Consider the following 22,505-nt stretch of genomic DNA (forward strand, 5'->3'; position numbering starts at 1 on the left):
AGAACCCTGAAGTCCCCTACTATTTTTGTGTGGTGGGCTATCTCTCTCTCTTGAGCTACTAATCTTTGCTTTATATATTTGGATGCTCTGATGTTGGCTGCATGTATGTTTATAGTTGTTATATCCTCCTTATGAATTGCTTCCTTTATAATTTTATAATGACCTTCTTTTTCTCTTTTTACAGTTTTTGACTTAAAGTCTATTTTGTCTGATAGTAATATGGCTATTCCTGTTTGTTTTTGGTTTATGTTGGCATGGAAATATGTTTTTCCATTTCTTTCAGTTTGTCTTTAGCAGTGAGACGAGTCTCTTGTGGGCAGCATGTAGATGGGCCTGTTTTAAAAAATCAATTCAACCACTTTATATCTTTTAGCTGTAAAATTAATCTGTTTACATTCAAAGTTATTATTGGTAGAAAAAGACCTACTCCTGCCATTTTATTAATTGTTTCCTGGTTGTTTTGTAGACCCTTTGTTCTTCTTTCTTTCTTTTTGTTCACCTCTGTGGTTTGGTGGTTTTTGGTGCTAAGGTTTGTTTTCTTTCTTATTTGTGTATCTGCTATAATTTTCTTCTTTGTGGTTACCATGGGTCTGATATAAAGAGTCTTGTAGTTATAGTGCACTATTTTTTTTTTTTTTTTTTTGAGACAAGGTCTTGCTCTGTTGCCCAGGTTGGAGTGCAGTGGCATGATCCCAGGGCTCAAGTGATCCTCCTGCTTCAGGCTTCTGAGTAGATGGGACCATGGGCCCACATGACCATGCCTGGCTTATTTTTTGTAAAGACGGAGTCTCACTTTGTTGCTCAGGCTGTTCTTGAACTCCTGGGCACAAGTGATCCTCCTGCCTCAGCCTCCTGGTGCTGGGATTACAGGCATGAGCCGCTGTGCCTGGCGATATAATATACTATTTTGAACTGCTAACAACTTAAAATGTATAAAAAATATTATACATAAAAATACTCTAGACTTTCCCCCTTCCACCTACAATTTGTATTTTAGTTGTCTTAACTTAATGTTTTTGACCTTTTTGATTTTTAGATATCAAACGAGAGGACTGGAAGATTTACATAGCACCATTACAGCACTGGGCTATTCTAACTATGATAGACTTACCTATACTGGTGAGTTTCATAATTTTATGTGTTTTAATGATAGTAATTATTGTCTCTTTGTTTCTAGCTATAGCATTCCCTTAAACATTCTTTGTAAGGCCAGTCAGGTGGTAATGAATTCCCTCAGTTTTTGCTTGTCTAGGAAGGTTTTTATTTCTTCTTCATTACTGAAGGACAGCTTTTGTAGATACGGTGTTCTTGGCTGACAGTTTTTTTTTTCTTTTAACACTTTGAATGTATTATTCCATTCTCTCCTAGCTTGAAAGGTTTCCACTGAGAAATCTACTGATAGTCTAATGGAAATTTCTGATAGTCTAATGTGAATTGATGTTTCACTCTTGTAGCTTTTAGAATTCTTGCTTTGTCTTTGACTATAATGTGCCTCAAAGAGGATGATTTTTAGTTGAGTTTTATTGGGAATCTTTGAGCTTCCTGGATCTGGATATTTATATCTCTCCCAAGACTTGGAAAGTTTCCAGCTATAATTTTGTTAAATAGATTTCTGTGCTGTTTTTCTCCATTCCTTCTCACTGTTGCATTCCTATAATGCGAATATTTGTTCATTTAATGGTGTCTTATAAGTCTTAAGTTTCTTCATTTTTTAAATATTATTATTTTTTTTCCCCCTGACTAGATTTTTCAAAAGACCTGTCTTCAAGTTCAGGGATTCTTTTTTCTGCTTGATCTAGTCTGCTGTTGAAGCTATCAACTATATTTTAAAAATTACATTGATTAAATTTTTGAGTTCCAAGATTTCTTTTGTGTGTTTTTTTAATGATATCTATTTCTCAGTTGACTTTTTTATCCAGATCATGAATTATTTTCCTGATCTTATTGAATTATTTGTCTATACTTTCTCGTATGAGTTTCCTTAAGGTCATTACTTTGAATTTCTTTTTAGGCATTTTATAAATACTCTTTTCTTTGTGGTCTGTTATGGTATACTTACTGTGTTTCTTTGGGATATCATGTTTCCTTGCTTTTTTACGTTTTATGTCTCTCATGTCCCTACATTCATACCTGCACATCTAATGGAATAGTTGCTTTTTTGGATTTTATAAGGCGGCTTTCATAGGAACCCATCCCTGGAGATGGGGTCTAGGGTGTTGGTTGGGAATGGTGCATTGGCTTTGGTTCTAAGGAGTCCCCCCAGTCTGAGAAGATCCTGGTGGGGAAGACAGTGTGGCAGAGGCAGGATACCTCACTCACCTCTCTAAGGTGCTATCCTGGACTTCTGTGCCCCACAGGGTTTTCACCACTCCTGTGGTGCTCTCTAGTGTATCTCCTCAGTCACTGGAGTGGAAACATAGGTATCTGATGCTTTGTTCCCTTTCTGGGGGTGGGAGTGGGGGGAAGTGCCAGCAAACTCTAGCTGGCCATCCTGCTGATGTCTGATACTTGCACTGTCTTCTAACATCATAGAAGTCCAGGGGGAAAGTGTGCTGGTCATTGATGGAGCAACAAAGTGCAAATTGGTGTTTGGAGAGAAGGGAGATTTTCAGGTACTTTTGGAGGGGAGTCTTTGAGTCCTTTCACATAAGTAAGAAAGTTTTTAAAAAAGCTATCAACCAGAAGCATAAGTAGGTCCTGCTCTGATGAAAGACACAATGATGAGAAAAGCCCTGGACACCAGTCTTGTCCCTGGGTGTGAGAGGTCTAGACCTGCAGGCTCTGCCTGTCCTGACACTGTCAAGTGGGGACTGGCCCAGTGCTGCCTGGGCTCCTGGGATTTGGCTGTGCTGCTGGCCTCAGCTGGCCTGTTTGGGGCATGTATGGTTACAAACCTCTGTTTAGTCTAGCAGGTACATGGTACCTACAGGAGAGCCAGGAGAGGGATTGCTTCTACAGCCCTAGGGATATTGGGGCCTAAGGGCATCTGTCTTCTGATGGAGGAACTCTGAGCAGGAACAAAGCAAACTTTTAATCTAGGACAAGAGGAAAATTTCTCACTTTCAACTGCATGGAAGTTCATCAGCACCTCTGCAAGGTTTGTATCATTCTGGCAAGAATGGGGACTGGGTAAGGGAGGAGTTTGGGAAGGGGCCCAGCAGATTGTTGCCCCATGTATGAAAGTCCTCGGAGAATGACAGCTTTAGCTCCAGCCCCCACTCCATTTAATCCAGACCTTAACCAGGATTCCAGCAAGTTAAAGGTGACTCTCATCCTGAGTTTTATTGTTCAGATGTTGGTCCTTTATTATGTAATTTGGCCTGATGTAGGCTGAGAAAATGCATTGTCTTATTTCACCCTTGACGTTTTTATTGCAGGGAATTTTCAAATCTGTGGGAAAGGCTGTTCAGGCTGCTTCCTTGGGAAGTATTTAAAGGGATACAAGTCAGCTACTGAATGCAAAGAGGGGAAAAATTAGGGAGAAGAGAGAAAATACAAGGGGAAAGGAATTAAACAATAAGGAACCCAGTCACAGCATTTTATTTCTCCATTTGTTCTTTGTATCATAAGTTTCGAAGTAAGATGTATTTCCCCAATAGTTTTTTTTTCTCTTTGTTAATCAGAAGTGAATTGGACCTTCTGTTTCTTTTCAGTGAGAGAGACCTGCCCCCAGCTCTGTGATCTTGGCCATTTCTCTTTACTTTTCTGGGCCTCTTTATCTACAGAGGGAGCTCAAGAATGTCTACTGCTTAAGCTTATTTCGAGTTAAGTGAGATTCATTGTCATTCAACAAATACTTATTGAGTGTCTATATGTACCTGGTACCTGGCCCTGTTCTAGGAGCTGGCTCCTGCTTTCCTGGGGCTTATCAAGAGGTACCCCAAGCAAAGGATGCTGTTTAATGAGGCAAGCATCAAAGTGAGGGTGGGAGGGCTCCTTGTGGGAAGCTGCATTTAGCCAAAATCTGATGTTGAGGAGGAGTTTACGAGGAGAGGGGGCAGGTTGGAGAGTGGAGGAAGAGGAATGGCTTGTACAGAGGCCTGTGGTGCCAAGTCACCCAGCACTCTCAAGGGGCTGAGAGGAGTCCGGCCAGCAAGGCTGGAGGGAAGAGGGCTGCAGAGAGAGGAACAAAAGGAGGCTGGAGAGACCAGAGATAGAGACCATGGAGCATTGCTGGGTCAGGTGAAAGCAGGGAAAGTCACCTGGGACTTGCATTTTGGAAGGAGCCTTCTGACTGCAGGAACTGGCCTTGAGGTCTGAGGGAAGCTGAGAATCTGGTCATTGCTAGAGTTCAGCCTTGATCCTGGCAGCGTGGACTGTGGTGGTGGTGGATGGTGGAGGGGAAGGAATAGAGGCTGATGTTAGAATTGTTCAGGAAGAAAGATCCTCTGAACTTGGTGACTGACTGGATAATGGGTAGTGAGGAAAAGGACGCTGTTGGGATGAGGCCTAGATTTCTGCCTCATACGCTGGATAGCCTTGTTATTTACTGAGATGCAGGTTAACATGGTAGGCCAGCCTTGGACATGCTGAATCTGATGTACCTTTGAGATACTCACTGAAAAATGTGGAATAGGTTAGTAGGATGTACCATTTTGGAATTCAGAGATGAGGTCTGGCCCCATTTTTTCATCTTTCCTGTATTCATACCAACTGCCATAATAGCTTTTCTTTGCTTTTTTTCTTTTTGTGATGGAGCATTGCTCTGTTGCCCAGGCTGGAGTGCAGTGGTGTGATCTTGGCTCACAGCAACCTCTGCCTCCTGGGTTCAAGCAATTCTCCTGTCTCAGCCTCCCAAGTAGCTGGGATTACAGGCATGTACCACCATGCCTGGCTAATTTTTGCATTTTTAGTAGAGATGGGGTTTTACCATGTTGGCCAGGCAGATCTCGAATTCCTGGCCTCAAGTGATCTGCCTGCTTCAGCCTCCCAAAGTGCTGGGGTTACAGGCTCGAGCCATCATGTCCAGACATAATAGCTTTTCAGTTCTTTCCTTGAGAGGCAGAGTAAACTTTCCCCACCTTGATTGTAGGATCAACTATCTTCCATAAAAAAGCCCCAAAATCTTCCTGAACTCAAATCTCTTTTGCTATGGTCTGAATGTTTGTGTCACTCCAAAATTCATATGTTGGAATCATAACCCACAAGGTGACGGTATTAGGAGGTAGGCGCTTGGGAGGAGGTTAGGTCATGAGGGCTCAGCGCCCTTATAAAAGACGCCGCAGATAGCTAGCTCACCCCTTCCACCATGTGAGGACATAGAAGGTACTGTCTGTGGACCAGAAAGTGGGCCCTCATCAGACACCAAATCTGCTGGTACCATGATCTTGGACTTCCTAGCCTCTAGATTGTGAGAAATAAATTTCTGTTGTTTTAAAGTTATGCAGTTTATGGCATTTTGTTTTGGAAGCCTAACAGTGTAAAACACCCCTGTAGCTATATTCACCTCATCTCTCCTGCCATGCGTGCTTCAAACGGCTCCAAGTTTGCTGTCCTTGAGATGAAGCTCTTTGAGTAGTTCCTGCTGGACAGTGCCTCTCCATCTTCAGGCCTGTGAAACCAAAGACACAAATTATCTTCCTGCTGCCTAATATCCCACAGTGGGACAGGCATAATATAGCCATTATAGATATTCCTTTTGAAAAAGGGAAAAATGAGAGATGAAAAGTAGTCATTGGTCCATAACAATTCTGAAATCCAGCTGGGGAAATGTTAGAAGTCCCTCGATTGGGTCTTGAGGCCTCGAAGTGACTCTTCTCTCTGAGCTCTTGGCTACACCCCTGAGACATCTTTCCTTTTCTTTTTTTGGTGAAAGATAGTGCATGTTTGCAGTGGAGTAGTTTTCACAGCCTTCTTGTTAGTAGATTTTTTTTGGGGTCAAACTGCTTCCTTTCATTTAGTTTTATCTCTGTCCTTTTCAGATTAAGCTGGCAGTGTTTTTACTGAAATAAATCTCTCTAAAACATTGTGGGTCACAGTGAATTTCATTGCAGGTATACCCCATTAAACAGAAGCTTCAGTACCATAGGAAAGGTAATACAAAAAAATAGAAGCTACATTCACAGAAGTCTTCTGGATAAGCCCTTAAGCTTTGTTTTTTCCTTATTTGGGTTTAGTTTGCTATTTTTTTCATATTGTCTTAAAATGGAGACTTTGATAATTGGTTTTAAGCTTTTCTTCTTTTCTCTTATGTGTATTTAAATTGATAAAAATTTCCCTCTAAGCATGGCTTCAACTTTAATTTCATATGTTTGTATGTTTTGATATGTTATATTTTCATGTTCATTCATTTCAAAATATTTCTAATTTCCATTATTGTTTCTTTTTTGAATCATAGGTTTAGAAGAGTATTTGGGAATTTTAATTTCCCCACAATTGTAGCTTAGTTCCACTGTAGTCAGAAAATAAAGAACATAATCCGTATTCTTTGAAATTGAAAATTCTTTGAAATTGTTGAGATTTCAGTATGTTGCTCAAATCTTCTATGGGTATACTGATATTTTTCTCTGCTTATTCTACCCATTTTGGAGAGATATTTGTTAAAATATCCCATTTTGATTGTGTATTAATCTATTTTTCTTTTTATTTTTGTGAATATTTGATTACATATCTTAGACCTATATTATTAGGTGCATATAAATTTGCAATTGCCATGGCTTTCTGGTGGGTTGACTCTTATTATTATGAAATATCCCTCTTTACCTCTTTATCTCTATTCATGTTTCTTTATTTTCTTTCTTTTTTTTTTTGACAGAGTCTTACTCTGTTACCCAGACTGGACTGCTGTGATGTGATCTTGGCTCACTGCAACCTTTGCCTCCTGGGCTCAAGTGATTCTTGTGCCTTAACCTCCCAAGTAGCTGGGATTACAGGCACCTGCCACCATGCCTAGCTAATTTTTTTGTACTTTTAGTAGAGACACAGTTTTACCATGTTGACCAGGCTGGTCATGATGTTACTTTCTTTTGAGTTTGATATTTTCTGGCTATCCATTGGTTAGTGATTGCATGGTATATCTTTTCTTTTTTTAATCCTTTTACTTTCACATTCTCTGTATTCTTGTATTTAAGATCTGTCTCTTATAAACATCATAGAATTGGACTTTGTATTTTTATCCATCTGTCTTTTAATTGATATATTTAATAAATTTGTATTTATTGTAGTTACCTTTTTATTTTTTCTTTGCTCACATGTCAAATATTTCTTGCTCCAAATTTCTCTTAAAATGATTTTCTGTATTTTTATTTGTATTTCTCTTTCTGTATTGAATTTTCTATGAACTTATCTTCTAGTTCTCTAATTATCTCTTCAACTATGTCTAATCTGCTTTGAAAGTCGTGTATTGGACCTATTGATTTAATGATTAGTTCTCTCTTTTTTTATGAGTATAATATACACAGTCATCCTAAGTGTTTAGCCTGATGAATTGTTACACACACACACACACACACACACACACACACACATTGCATATCTGTATCTATATCTATTGTATCTCTATATCCAAATAATTATCACCTGGATGAAGATGTTTTAAGTTCCTAGCACCCCAAAGTCTCCATCATGTGTCTTGTGTCTGATATTTCCTTCAAAGATAAGCAGTTTTTTGACCCGTATCACCATGGATTAGTCTGCATTTAGATTTTTCACAAATATTTCCCATAGTATTAACTCTTTTGTGTCTGACTTCTTAACTCAGCATCATGTCTGAGATTTATTCATGCCATTCTATGCAGTAGTTTTTTTTTATTGCAACCATTATGTCAGCAGATTATATGAATAAAGCATATTTCATTTATTCATTCTGTTGTTGAGGGGCGTTGGAATTGTTTCCACAATAGTATTCTCTTGTGACTTTTTTCTCTTGGTGCTGTGTCCAGTGTGTCTGGTAACTTTCAGCTGAATGCTGGACACTGTGATCATAAATTGTACAGTCCTGAATGATGTTATCTTCCTCTAGAGAAGGTTTACTTTTGCTTATGACAGGCAGTTAGATTAGGGGTAGGTAGTGAGCTGCCTTGAGGTGATTTTCAGTCTTTATGAGGCCAAGTCTATTTCTGGATCATTGTTATTCACATGTGATGCTCCAACTCCAATTTTGCCACAGCATAGTGATAGTGCCCAAAGCTCTGCCTGGCTTTCAGGAACTTGACTTTTGCTTTCTCTCAGCCTCTGGGCTACTGTTTGCAAATCAGCAAGGACTTTGAGGAGATAAGTGATGCAGAGGGTTGGGCTCACTTTCCTGCATTTCCCTGCCTTGTTGCTTAAGGTTCTCAGCTCTTGGCTGACTTGTTAACCTTGAACTCCATTCTTCTTCCTCAATCCTGTGGGACTGATGCAACTGCTTAACTTCTCTCACTTATAGTAGCCAGTTTCTGCTTGGCTTCTAATCCTCTTGACTCTGTGCTGTTTAGGAATTTTCAAATATCTGGAGGGTGATCGCAGTACGTAATGTGAGGCTCATGTGAGTGCAGTTTCCTTCTTCCTGGGACCTTTGCCTTTTATCCAGTGTTTCTTCTTATTTTGGGTGGGGAGTTTGGTCTGATAAAAGTGATTCTGTCATACCAGAAGCAGATTGATGAAATAATTCCAGGCCACTTGTTTTAGTAGTGGTTTGCATTAGAGTATTGTCAGTGATTTTGAAATGTGAATATAAGCATGTGAGGTAGTTAGCAGAGTTATTGTCCCCACTTTACAGATGGGGACACTGAGGTTCAGCTGGGTTAAGTGGTGTGGTGGAGTTTGCATAGCTAATACGTGGTGGACCACCTTCTTGACCCTTACCCAACACTGAAATCCCCTCGCACTGTGCCTGATGCCATCTAGTGGGACCCAAACTGTACTCAGGGACCAGGAGACAGCACTAACTGAAGAAGAGGAGCCCGGTGGGTGGTGGTTCAGCCACTGGCTTAAAAGGGAGGCACTCAGTGAAAATGAGTGGAATTCTCTGTAAACAAATGCCACGTGAATGTGATCGTTTTAGCTCAGCGTGACTGGGAAATTCCAGCAGCAAATAAACCTTCTCCACATTCAGCAAACTGGGCCATCATTTCCTCCTTAAAGCAGTGGTGCTGAGAAGCGGAGCTGCAGATGCCAGCCCACCTGCATTGACCAGAGGTTCAGGGGCCATGGAGATGCCCTGTGCTGGTTCATTGTTTCAGGAACGCTCTTCAAATGCCAGGGGCGGCATAGAGGTGAATTATGGACTTTCCTTGGCTGGTGTTGACCATTTGCAGACCAGTTTCACCAGCAGAATACCATTTGCTCCATTTTTCCTGGGAGAAATGCTAACTGACGGAAGGAAGTTGAGTGGGTGGGCAGTTGGCACCTGGTGCAGGTGGTTGGATGGCTGGCACCCAGCATAGGTGGACAGCTAGCACCCGGGGTGACTGCCTGATGGAACCCAGGCTCCCTCTGCCATGTCTCGCATTTGCTGCATTAGTGCATTCACTGAGTGTGGGACACTCAGGACAGGTGGCACTGGGTCCCCTGGTTGCCATTCCTTGCCTGGGGTCCCCTTGGCTCTGGCCTTCCTAGAGTCTGTGCATGAGCTCCTGGGAGACCTCCTTTAGCCCCTCAGCATGTGGTGCCAAGGCCATGAGGGACGCCCTGAGAGGGACCCTGTGAGAGGGACCAGGGCAGTGTTGTTTCTCAGACGCTCTCTCTTCACAGCCCTCATGTCCGAATTCAGGGCCGTGACAGGGAGCCAGGAAGTGCCTTGGTGTGTCCTGCAGGTGCGCATCCAGGAGCCACACATCCGTGGCCCGACAGTGGTTCCAAGAGCTGGTCACACCTCCCACCTCAGCATCCTGGGGTTAAGGTGTGCCGTGTTCTGAATTCTTTCCAAGCTCCTCAGGTCTCCTCAGTGCTTTACGTCCTTTTAAATAGTAACGTCTGGCTGGGCATGCTGGCTCACGCCTGTAATCCCAACACTTTAGGAGGCCGAAGTGGGCGGATCAGTTGAGATCAGGAGTTCGAGACCAGCCTGGCCAACATGGTGAAACCCTGTGTCTACTAAAAACACAAAAAATTAGTTGGATGTGGTGGCATGCACCTGTAATACCGGCTACTCAGGAGGCTGACGCACGAGAATCACTTGAACCTGGGAGGCAGAGGTTGCAGTGAGCCAAGGTCATGCCACTGCACTCCAGCCTGGGCAATACAGTGAGACATTCTCTCTCTCAAAAAAAGTAACGTCTGCCTTAATATGTATTTCCCTAAATCGTCTCTTGTTGAGACTGTGCGCCAAAGAGTTAAACTAATGTCTAACAGAAATTCTCGAGTTTGCAGAATGGCAGATAAGAAACAACTTGCTGAAACACGAAAACTCTTTCTGCTTGTAAGATAACAAAACTGGCTGAGATAGCCTGAAAGCAGTATGGCAGCTAGGGTTCAAACAGAGCCAGCTTGCTGGCATCCATCACACGTTTCACACTCAGTCCCCGAGTGTGAGGAGGCACGAAGAGGTGATGGCACACGCTCGGGGACTCTCCAGACCTCCCCTTTCCTCTACCCATCTCTGATAATCCCAGAATTCAATAAACCAGAAAAGGCTTATTAGAACTCTTTTCTAAGAAAAGTACCGTCTTAAAGTCAGCACAGAGAGACAGAGTTGAGCTAGACTCTTCTCTCCTTGTTAGTTGACTTGGAAGCAAAAGCTTTTCTTTTCTCAAAACCCTGTCGTAGTATTGGCTTCTAGTGCATTGGGCAGCGCCCTCTAATCGCATGCTGAATTATCATCCTCAGTGCTGGAGGTGGGGCGTGGTGGGAGGTGATTGGATCATGGGGTGCATTTTCCATGAATGGTTTAGCACCATCTCCTTGGTGCTGTTCTTGAGATAGCGAGCGAGTTCTTGTGAGATCTGGCTGTTTAAAAGGCGTGGCATCTTCTTCCTCTATCTTGTTCCCGCTCTCACCATGCCACATGCCTGCTCCCACTTCATCTTCCTCTGTGAGTAGAAGCTTCCCGAGGCCTCTGCAGAGGCCAAGCAGAGCCATGCTTGTGCAGCCTGCAGAACTGTGAGCCAGTTAAACTCTTTTTTTAATAAATTACCTAGCCGCAGGTATTCTTCTATAGCAAGCTTGGCCAATCTGCTGCACATGGGCCACATGTGGCCCAGGATGGCTTTGAATGCGGCCCAACACAAATTTTGTAAACTTTCTTAAAACATTATGTGATTTTGTTTTTTAAAACTCGATTGCATGGTTCTCAAGCACGAACTTCGTAGATGACAGTGGAACAGAATGGAATAATCAGAGCATGTCACGTCCACAAATATTGGAGTGTTATCTGTAATTCACATTATAATTGCAAACACTGTGGTCAGAAGAAACAAAGAAAAGACAACATTAAAATTAATTAACAAAGAAGAAGAGGACTCTGTTGCAATGTCGTGTAAAACGAATTGTGCCGAGGAACTCAAGTGTGTGTTCTGTACTAGGCATAGGCCGCCACGTACTGTATGCTCTCACTATTTGTACACAAGTGTGGCTTCCAATATGTTATCTTCCAAGTGCAGACAGTTGAATTGACATCATCAGGCGTTACAAGTGCTTCTGGTGACTTGAGCAATGATTTTTAAATAATATTTCAACCTACCTTTGTAAATGACAGGTGTTTAATATTATTTAGAAGACCTGTTAGTATTACTATTTTTTTTCTTTTATTTCATTTTTATTTATTTATTTATTTATTTATTTTGTAAAGACAGGGTTTCACCATGTTGGTCAGGCTGGTCTTGAACTCCCAATCTCAGGTGATCCACCCGCCTTGGCCTCCAAAGTGCTTGGATTACAGGTGTGAGCCACCATGCCTGGCCTTTTTTTTTTCTTTTTTGAGACAGAGTCTTGCTCTGTCGCCAGGCTGGAGTGCAGTGGCGCAATCTCGGCTCACTGCAACCTCCGACTCCCTGGTTCAAGTGATTCTCCTGTCTCAGCCTCCCGAGTAGCTGGGCTTACAGGCATGTGCCATCATGCCCAGCTAATTTTTGTGTTTTTAGTAGAGACAGGGTTTCACCATGTTGGTCAGGATGGTCTCCATCTCCTGACCTCATGATTTGCCCACCTCGGCCTCCCTAAGTGCTGATATTACAGGCATGAGCCACTGCGCCAAGCCCTGCAAGTATTAGTGTTCTTATTTGCTTATGAAAGCTTGCTTTCTATTTTCCTATTACTTTTCATCATAAAAGTAAATACAGTTGCTTATCTATTATTATTTTTTTTAATTCCAGCATGGCTTGTACAATGTCTCAAAAGAAAAAAAAACCCAAAATAAAAAATACTGATGAGAGGAGATTGTTCAGCGAAAAGAGGGCAGATGACCACTTTTTTTGTCAAGGCAAATAGTAAGGCACTCGGCTTAGTTTCTAGGGAATTTGTCCCAGTTTTCAAAGACCATAATTTGAAAAGGCATTATATGGAAAGACGTGCTGCCAGATTTGGTGTGTTTGAAGGAACGTGGCATAAGGATGGAATAGCAGAACTGGAAAAATGTCTGTCTTCTCAAAAAAATTTTTTTTGAAGTTACAACTCAAACGGACCCTACTGTAAAAGTGAGTTATGTCGTAGCAAGTTTAATAACAAAAAATCAAAACTATTTACTGATGCTGAGTTTATTAAGCAGCGTATGGGAGGCATGGCATATATAATTTACCCTGATAAAAAAGAAGATGTTTCTAAAATCAGGTTGTCTCGCCAGACTATAGCCAGGCAAATCAAAGAAACTGGAAAATTGGAAAATCTGTCAAAAGAGATTTGGAGTGTGAAGCTGCTGATTTTAAATGTTGTGCCTTGGTGGCGGGTGAAGGCACTGATGCTGTGGATACGGCGGCCATTTTTATGAGAGGTATTGATGGCGACTATAACGTCACTGAAGAAATGGCTTTTTTAGTGCCATTAAAAGACACAACCAAATCAAGAAATTTATGTGAAGCAGTAAAAGATGCATTAAAGCAACTCTCTTTGTCCGTTGTGAGCGTATCTGGTGTAGTTACTGCCGGCGCCCCAGCGATGGTACGTAAGAGAGAGGGAATTGTAAAATTAATAGAAGACCATGCAGTTGCCGCCCGGAACTCACGTTTGATGAAGTTTCATTGCATAATGCATCAAGAAAATTTATGCGCAAAAGCTTTAAAAATGGATAACATCATGCAAATTGTCATCAAGGCCGTGACTTTCATAGGGGCCAAGAGACTGAATCATCGCCCATTCCAGGAATTCCTTAAAAGTATGGATGCTGACTATGGCGACATCACTGACTTTTCAGAAGTAAGATGGCTAACTCGAGGCAAAATGTTGAAAGGATTTTATGATTTGCGACATGAAATCAAGTTCTTTATGGTATCAAAAACAAAATTTGTGCCAGAACTTGACTATGAAAACCGGCTTACAGATTTAGCATTTTTAGTGGATTTCACTGCTCATTTAAATGAGTTAAATACGAATCTTCAAGGTGAAAACCAATTTATCAATACAGTGTTTCAAACCATAGCAGTGTTGCAATGAAACTGAAATTATGGCAAGCTCAAATTAAGACAAACAGTTGTGCACATTTCAACACACTGGCTAAACACAATGTCTTGTCAACAGCAAAAAATATTCCACCTTGCCTTTTGATTTGATGTAGGAATTTAAAAACAGGTTTTAAGATTTCTGGAAAAATAATCAATATTTTGGTATATTTGCAACTCCATTTTCAGCAGATGTTAATATGTTACCTACCAGTTTTCAAATGGAATGCATAGAGCTGCAATGTGACATTCCACTTAAAGAAAAATTGCATCTTGCTTCTTTACTGGACTTTTATAAGACCTACCTTCCCAGAGACAAATACCCCTCGCTTCGCAATCATGCCTTATTCATGTCATCGCTTTTTGGCAGCACCACGGTGGTGTTTGTGGTGGATGCTGTGTGTGGTGTGTGTGCGTTTGTGAGCAACTACTTTCAAGGATGAAGCACACGAAGAGTAAAGTTAGAACCAAAACATCTGATGAGCACCTCGAGAACTTGCTGAGAATTGCGAGTTATGTGGTAGCAAATGTGCCATCAAAACTAACGCATTTAACAGATACTGATGCGTTAGTTTCTCAAAAACGTCAAATACCCCACTAGTTTTATGTTGTCCTCTTTTATAATAGAAAATGTCAAAAAATTAATGATGTCTTATTACTTAGATAGGCACATTTTCTGTATCAAGTGATTGCAAAGTTGGCACTTGCTCGACAATTTTAAAAGAGCCTCTGAATGGGGCAGCACAGCGTTAGGTGCTTGTGAGGACTGTTTTGCTTATCTGTGGTGGCGGATATCACAAAAATTATGCAGGGACCTTTTTTTTTTTTTTAAATGCTCATCAGCTATTGTTAGTGTTTGTGTATTTTATGTGTCATCCGAGACAATTCTTCTTCCAGTGTGGCCCAGGAAAGCCAAAAGATTGGATACCCCTGCTTTATAGTGACGCAAGAATAGACTGACCCCTTTTTGATGTGAACCCCTTTTGATGGGTAACATTGTTATGGATTGAATTTTGTTCCGCCAAATTCATATATTGAGTTTCTAACCCTCCATCTGACTGTATTGGAGATGGGGCCTGTAGGGAGGTTATAAGGTTAAATAAGTTCATAAAGGTGGGGCCCTGATCCGACAGGATTTGTGCCCTTCTAAGAAGAGGAGGAGACAGGGGAGGTCTTTCTCTCTCTCTGTGCCTCTCCACGTGCTCACAGGGGAAAGGCCATGGGTGCTGTGTCACCTAGGCTAGAATACACAGGCATGATCATAGCTTACTGCAGCCTGGAACTCCTGGGCTCAAGTGATTCTCCTGCTTCAGCTCCCAAGTAGCTAGGATTACAGGTGTGCACCACCATGCCTGGCTAATTTTTTATTTGTAGAGTTGGGGTCTTGCTGTGTTGCCCAGGCTGGTCTTGAACTCCTGGGCTCAGGCAATCCTCCCGCTTCACTCTCCCAAAGTGCTGGGATTCCAGGCGCAAGCCACAGTACCCAACCCAGAGTGTTATCATGTTTGGTTTATATATAATGTCCAGGGCCTTTAGTTGTACTTAGCAGAGGAAAAGGAGACGTATGTCTACTTCATCTTCCTGGAAGCTAATGTCCACAGAAGTTTCTTTGATAGTCAGAAAAATTAAAATGCAGTGGTGTTTCATCAAGTGCTACAGATAATTGGGTTAAAGAAATTAGAGAATGAGCAGAAGGCTGCCTTAAAGCTGAAATGAATCTGAGCAAGGACACAGCGGGGCGGTGGCAACCGGTCTGAGCGGTAGATAGCGTGGCTCTTTTCTCATGAACCTCTGTGTAAATATTCTGGCCAGAATTGCCCATGCAGCTTTGTATGTTTACATTCACTCAGCCCTGGGAGGGCTGCTGCGAGGAAAGGAACAGAACAATTCCAACCCTGTGTATTTCATACAATTAATACCCGAGAAACGGAACCTGCGTTTAAGCTGATCCAATGACTGTTTTTCGTGCCAGGTTTTTTGTACCAGAAGTCCCTCCCAGAAGGTTTGCTTAAGTGTTCAAGCAGATAGGGAAAGCGCAGGAGGTAAGCATGCAGGTAGGCGAGGTGCAGGCTCTGCTCTCTCGGCAGCCCATGCAGGCTGCAGCCTTCCTGCCTCTGCTTGTCTAACCTGAACCATCGCCTCCCTAGGAAGGGAGGCAGGGATGAAGTTTCCAGACGCAGAAGGAAGCTGAAAACGACCTTAGCCCCTTTTATTGCACTTCCTTTTCTGGGCCGCACAGAAGGGAGGCTGGGTCAGTGTATTCTGAAGATGAACTGTGGAGGTGGCCACACCTGCAGAGTCCACAAAGCCTTGGCCCTCTCTCCGGATGCCTGCATTTCTGCTCCTGCGTGCTCGTCTGTCTGCGACACAGGCTGAGGCCACGTGGCTGAAGAGGGGTCTGTTTGGCTCTCCTCTCATTATTGCGGTCACAAGGACAATCCGTGCCATTTGCCTCTAGGGAACAGTGGTGTCCTTTGGGTTCCTGGATGCTCCCATGCCATTCATTCACGCATCAAACATGCGCAGGATGCCGACTCGTAAATGCCTCATGCTCAGCCTGCAGCTCTCACAAGATTCTCTGCTCTTCTCTGTCCCTCTAGTGACATTCTCATGGGGAAACATACAATTGCCCACCTCATATTCACAGAAGGGCTATTCCGTCACTTGGTGGTCAAGGTTGGTCAGGCGGTTGCCGGGCAGATGTCCTCATGGAATTGTTTTTTTTTAGTGCAAGGTGGTGACAGCCTTTGTGCAAGATGGTGGGTTTCTTTTTTTCTTTCTTTTTTTTTTGAGATGGAGTCTTGCTCCATCACACAGGCTGGAGGGCAGTAGCGTGATCTCGGCTCACTGCAACCTCCACCTCCGGAGTTCAAGTGATTCTCCCGTCTCAGCCTCCTGAGTAGCTGGGATTCCAGGCATGTGCCACCACACCCAGCTAAGTTTTTGTATTTTTAGTAGAGATGGGGTTTTTCCATATTGACCAGGCTGGTCTTGAACTCTTGACCTCAAGTGATCCACTCTCCTGGGCCTCCCAGAGTGCTGGGATTACAGGTGTGAGCCACTGCGCCTGGCCTAGGTGGTGGTTTTGCAGTCTTTTGCGACAGTTTTTGTTATCAGGGATTTGCACATGAGAACCCTCTTTCCATGGCCTTCCCTGGCTCTATTTGTCAGGGTGTTTTTTTAAACACAAGGAAATCCATTTTGCTTCTGACAACTTGCATGGTGCCTTACCATTGACATAAGTCTCTGTGAGACCCTTTGGGGAGGAGGCTCTGAAAAGGAGTGAGAGATGGGGAGAGGCTGCCGCAATTGGGGTGAGATCAAGGTTTGGATTAGGGCAAGGCAAGGAGGGCTGGACAGGGCACTCCAGAAATACACAGGAGCCAAGTGAGCAGGTCTGGGGACTGGCTGGCTGAGGGTTGAGAGGCGCTGAAGGTGAGAAGGCTCTAGACTGGATGGCGAAGCAGACAGAAGAGAGGGTATTGCTGAGGATCAGATCTGGGGGACGATGGAGGATGGCGTGCGGGTCCTGCTGTGGTGCCCATGGGACATCCGGGTGCTTTTGCTCCAGAGGACCAGGCTGGTCCTGAACAATGGGAGGCAGTGAGGCTAGCGTGTGGATTTTTCGTGAGCTTATTGACCTGTGTGTGCTCACTGGCACCTTGGGAACAGGTGAGCTGCTTCTCCACGCAGCAGGAAGGAAGAGGGTGTCAAGGAGGTGGCAGATCCCAACGTTCCATAGAAAGGCAGGGGCATTACGGAGAGAAGGAGGCAGTGAGCCTGTTCCCACCCTTCCCCTGGCTCTCCGAGGGTCTTGTGTGGCCATCAGTCTGGAGTGGACTCCTGGCTTCTTGTGAGGGTGGTGCTGGCCCAGGCACCCTGGAGGCAGCTGGTGCCCTCCTGGATGAGGACCACAGCTTTTGGAGAGCTGTCGCTGTCTGTCCAGGTGGGAGGAGCCACAGCCAGGGCAGGGTTTTAAACACCTGCCGACTTCAGCCTGTCCTGTAAGCTCACGATGATGTGCCCACCCTGATCCAGTTTAATATCCCCTCAAAAGCACTCCTCAGGATCTCAGGCGCTCAGCTGTGGACATCAGTGAGTTCCCAGACAGAGCACGCAGGGAGCAGGTGGACCCTGGGTCACTGCCGTGTAGGCAGCTTTGCTCAGAAGACAGGAGGATGGAAGAGAAGGCCGCAGAGGCAGACACAGGGAGAGGGCTGAGACCCTGAGTGGGCTGGGGGCGGGCCCCGGGCGGGGGAAGCATGGAGGTGGGGAGGGGAGTGGATGGAGCTTAGGCAGACTGGTGAGTTTGGGTGGAGGTCTGCGGCAGAAAAGCCCCTCAGCCTCTGAGATGCAGGCACCTTTACACATGGGGACGTGGGGATGTGGGGACATGTGGGGCTCTCACTGTTCATCTCCTAGGCTGTGAAGGGCAGTGGAAGTCTGGGCCTGCAGGGAGCTTTAGTGGAAGGACAGAGGCTTCACGAGAAATAAGTGCAGATTTATGATCAGATGGGGTTAAGAGCTAGAAAGCAGGGTGAGGGGTAGAGATGGAGCGAGTGGGGTGCTGTCTGGAGGCCTGGTCGGGGAAGCCCTCAAAGCCCTGCACTAAGGGAGGGGTGGCCCTACAGAGCCCTGGGAAATTCCAGGCAAGGCCAAGTCCTCAAGGGGCCACTCAGGAGGGGTTCAGTGGTGGCTCCTGTTTTTCTGGTGAAGGGGAGGCAGGGGGATGGGAGGAACTTGGCAGCAAGGGGACTGGGGGAAAGATGATGGGTCCCTAAGGGTACCGGGAGAGGGGCTGACCAAGGGACTGTCCCAGGAAGGAGGACGGCTGGACACAAGGCCTGGGATCCAGGCTCCCCAAGGCCACTCTTCACTTCTGGGAGTTTCTGACCTTCTGGACCCAGCCGCCAGCAGGGGCGGATGCTCTGTGCTGAGCTGGGGGTGAGTACAGAGCTGAGTGTGGCTGGGACGGTCTAGGGCGGTGGTGGACACCACACACAAACACAGGCCGTGTCTGTTAACGGCAGCTGGTGTGGCTTCTTCTTACTGTGTCTATGCTGCATTAAAACAGTAAAAAAAAAAAAAAAACCCAGGGAACCCATTCTAATGATGTATTTTATTAGACCCTCTGTTTAAAATGGTATCTCAATCTATGATCACTATAAAATTGAGAATGCGATACTGTGCCTTCCTTTGTGTCCTGAGTCTTTGGCATGTGGTGGTGTGCTTTTGAAACTGGTAGCCTCTCTGTGACGGCTCCCTCGTCTCGTGTGCCTGGTGGCCTCCTGTGGCCTGTGGTCGCTGTGTGGGATGTGCAGGTCTGAGGGTGAGATGGGGCTGGGCAAGGGGCAGTGATGCTTGGTGGCTCCTGGGAGGGTCTCATCCTGATGAAGAGAGGCAGGGCCAGCCTCCCTCGGGGAGGGCGCTGTGTTCCAGCCTCCTCCTGGGCCAGCTAGCTAGGGGGTCGTGTTTCCTGGATCAAGCGCTCATCTCTGGGGAGAGCTGCAGAACTTGAGGGAGCTGCCTCGGCCTCCCCAGAGCCCACAGACACACAGGAAGCCGCTTCCCACTGGGCTCTGGGCTCCTGCTCGAGGGTTCTGACCTCAGGAAGAAGTGGGTCTCCCTTCGCTCCTGCGGGGCAGAGAGATGAGGGTTGTGGAGGTGGGTGAGGCTGGAGGGTATGCAGCTTCTGGGGTGTCAGCTCCCCCACAAATAAAGAAACCTGTAACACTTCCTGTAAGCTTCTCCAACTCCTGCAATGCTGGGTATAGGAATGTTGGCTTTGACTGTCCAGATAGGAGAACCATGTTAAAAATGGCCCTTTTTCTACCAAAAGGCAGGAACAGACCTGCTGTAAACTTGCTAGCTGTGGGATGTCGTCTGCCTGGCGTATGTTTACTGGTGAGCCATCTTTCTCCAGCTGGACCCTCCTACAACGCTTACTTGAGAGTAAGATTCCTTTTCTCAGTGCGTGGTCTGTGTCCTTCTTTGACATCATTAGGGGCTGAGCGAGGCGGAAGCAGCCAGCCCGATGGTGCAGTCGGCACAGCCAGGACACACAGAAGGGGACCTGACCACACGCATGTGCCCCGTCCTGGGACCCGGTACAGGGGTGGCCTCCTTCCCACGGAATGGGGGTCCTGCAGTGCCATTCATAAGGGCCTCTTTCTGTGACTGTGGAAGGTCGGCCACTTAGAACAGACGGAAAAGAGGTTTGATGCCAGGATGCGGCCGCTGCAACCAGGCTCACTCTAGGGACCCCCAGGCCAGCTCCCCTGGGGCAAGGACTGTGGCTGGAGGGCCAGGCTGGGAGGTAGGAGTCATCCTCCAGCGGCCCCTGGGGCACAGTGAATGGACCGTTTGTGTTTTATGAACAGCCCAGTATTGCAGGAATGCAGCCCAGCCCCACTTCGGGGGCAAGAAGGAGCTGAGAGCTGAGAAATCATAATAAAACACCCCTCCCGGGAAGCACTCGCATGAATCATGGCTCAGGTAATAATAACCCTTTTGGCAAAAGCGTTTTCTCTGCCCTAAGCCGAAGTATGTGCAGTCACACAAAGGGCCCTGTGACCGGCCGGCTGCCCCTCTAAGCGCATGCTCTTGTGGTTCTTGAATTCTGTTCTTTTCACAGGGCTGGGGCTGGCGAGGAATTTAGAGGACTCCGGTGCTGCATGAAATAATACTCCGGGGCTGCATTTATTTCACAGATACATAGTTATTGGGGTCCTAGTCAGAGCAAAATAAACTTTAAAAATCTTTATATTAATCTCATTTTTAGTTTCACATTAAGCAATTTCTTTCTCTTTTTTTTAATTTAAGGGAATCGAAAATACCCTGCAGAATGGGCTGTTGGCGGCCTGCATGGGTTTAGGATATTGAAAGAGCTATTGACCGTTTTCTTCATACTGAACCCAGCTCCCTGCAACATAGTAACTACTGGGCGGTGGAAAGGCCCAGGCTCTACGAGATCCGCTGCCCGTTCTGCACGTGCCGAGCTCGGATTGGAGACGTTTTCGTCTCACTCCCGTGCTGTGGCGCTTTCTGGAGTGGACGCCATGCTCTTCCTTCTTTCTCAACTCAGACCAAACTGCTCTCACCTTCAGGACCTCACTCTTCTCTCTGGTACTCAGTTTTCTTAACTTTAAAATTAGAAGGGCTATTTGGTCTGGCATAGGCAAAGCCCTCTCTTGCCTTGGCCACCTCCCACACCTGAATAGATACCATCAGTGACCTCCCACACCAGGACAGACACCACCAGCCCATCAGCGACCCCATGGCCACCTCCCATGCCAGGATAGTCACCACCAGCCCATCAGTGATCCCACAGCCACCTCCCATGCTAGGACAGACACCACCAGCCCATCAGTGACTCCACGGCCACCTCCCATGCCAGGACAGTCACCACCAGCCCATCAGTAATCCCATGGCCACCTCCCACACCAGGACAGACATCATCAGCCTGTCAGTGACCCCATGGCCACATCCCATGCCAGGATAGTCATCATAGCTCATCAGTAACCCCAAAGCCACCTCCTATGCCAGGACAGACACCACCAGCCTGTCAGTGACTCCACGGCCACCTCCCATGCCAGGACAGACACCACCAGTCCATCAGCGATCCCATGGCCACCTCCCATGCCAGGATAGTCGTCATAGCTCATCAGTGACCCCAAAGCCACCTCCACACCAGGACAGAGACCACCAGCCCATCAACGACCCAATAGCCACCTCTCACACTAGGACAGACACCATCAGCCCGTCAGCAACCCCTCTTCATGGAGGACAGACTCAGCCTCATGACCACCCTCTACAGAGCTCTAAGGGCAGCTGTAGCCGCTGACCCAGCTGGTCAGAAGACAAATCCAATTGGCCATGAGGACGCCAGGCCATTCACTCATTTATTCACTCATTCATTAACACAACCACTTTTCTGATGCCTTTGCTGTATGCTCAGTCCTGTGGGGACTTTAGAGGTTGCCCACCTCTGAGCACACAGTAAATGTCCTGTGGACAGCTTCTGACCTCAGGTTGTCAGTTAAGTTAGGCTGTATTAGAAAGAAAACAAAAATATATATGTTAAGTCTCAGATTAGTAAAGGATGCAATTACAAAGCAGAACAAGAGAAGAATCTCCTGGGCTCTTACCAGAAGGAAGAAAATCCTGACGTAAAGAGTGTATTATTCATTTATTTATTTAACAAATATCTGTTTCCTGTCTATGATCTTCAAGGCCCATGTTTGGGCTTTGTAAGAAACACAAGTGTAGAGTATGGATTGTGTTCACTGGGAGGGTGTGTGTGTGTGTGTGCATGTCTGCGCATGCATCTCTGTGTGCATGTGTGTGTGCATGAGCGTGTGTGTGTGCATGAGCGTGCATGTGTGTGCATGAGTATGTGCATGAGTGTGTGTGCATATGTGTGTGCATGTGTGTGTGTGTGCAGCCAAGCACAGGTGTGCATGTGGGTATAGGAGAGGAGCAGACTGCCCTAAAGCCCCGTGAGGTGTCAGTGGGGTGCTGGGCCAGCCTCTTCACATGCATTGTCCCATCGACGCAGAAAGTCTGTCTCCTCTGTCTTTTAGGTGAGGAAACCAAGGCACAGAGAGGTTAAGAAACTCTCTGTGGTCACTCAGCAAGTGACTAGCAGAGCCTGGATGCAGCTGGACTTCTTTCACCGTGTGTGTCTGTAAAGAATTGAGGCCAGGTACGGTGGCTCACGCCTGTAATCTCAGCACTTTGGAGGCCAAGGTGGGTGGATCACCTGAGGTCAGGCGTTTGAAACCAGCCTGACAAATATGGTGAAACCCTGTCTGTACTAAAAATACAAAAATTAGCCAGGCTGTGGTAGTACACACCTATAATTCCAGTTACTCAGGAGGCTGAGGCAGGAGAATCGCTTGAACCCGGGAGGCAGAGGTTGGCAGGGAGCTGAGATTGTGCCACTGCACTCCAGCCTGGGTGAGAGAGGGAGACCCTGTCTCAAAAAAGCAAAACAAA

This window comes from Aotus nancymaae, unplaced genomic scaffold (genome assembly GCF_030222135.1).
Source record: "Aotus nancymaae isolate 86718 unplaced genomic scaffold, 86718_ANA_hifiasm-v0.15.2.pri h1tg000031l, whole genome shotgun sequence".
NCBI classification, from domain to species: Eukaryota; Metazoa; Chordata; class Mammalia; order Primates; family Aotidae; genus Aotus; species Aotus nancymaae.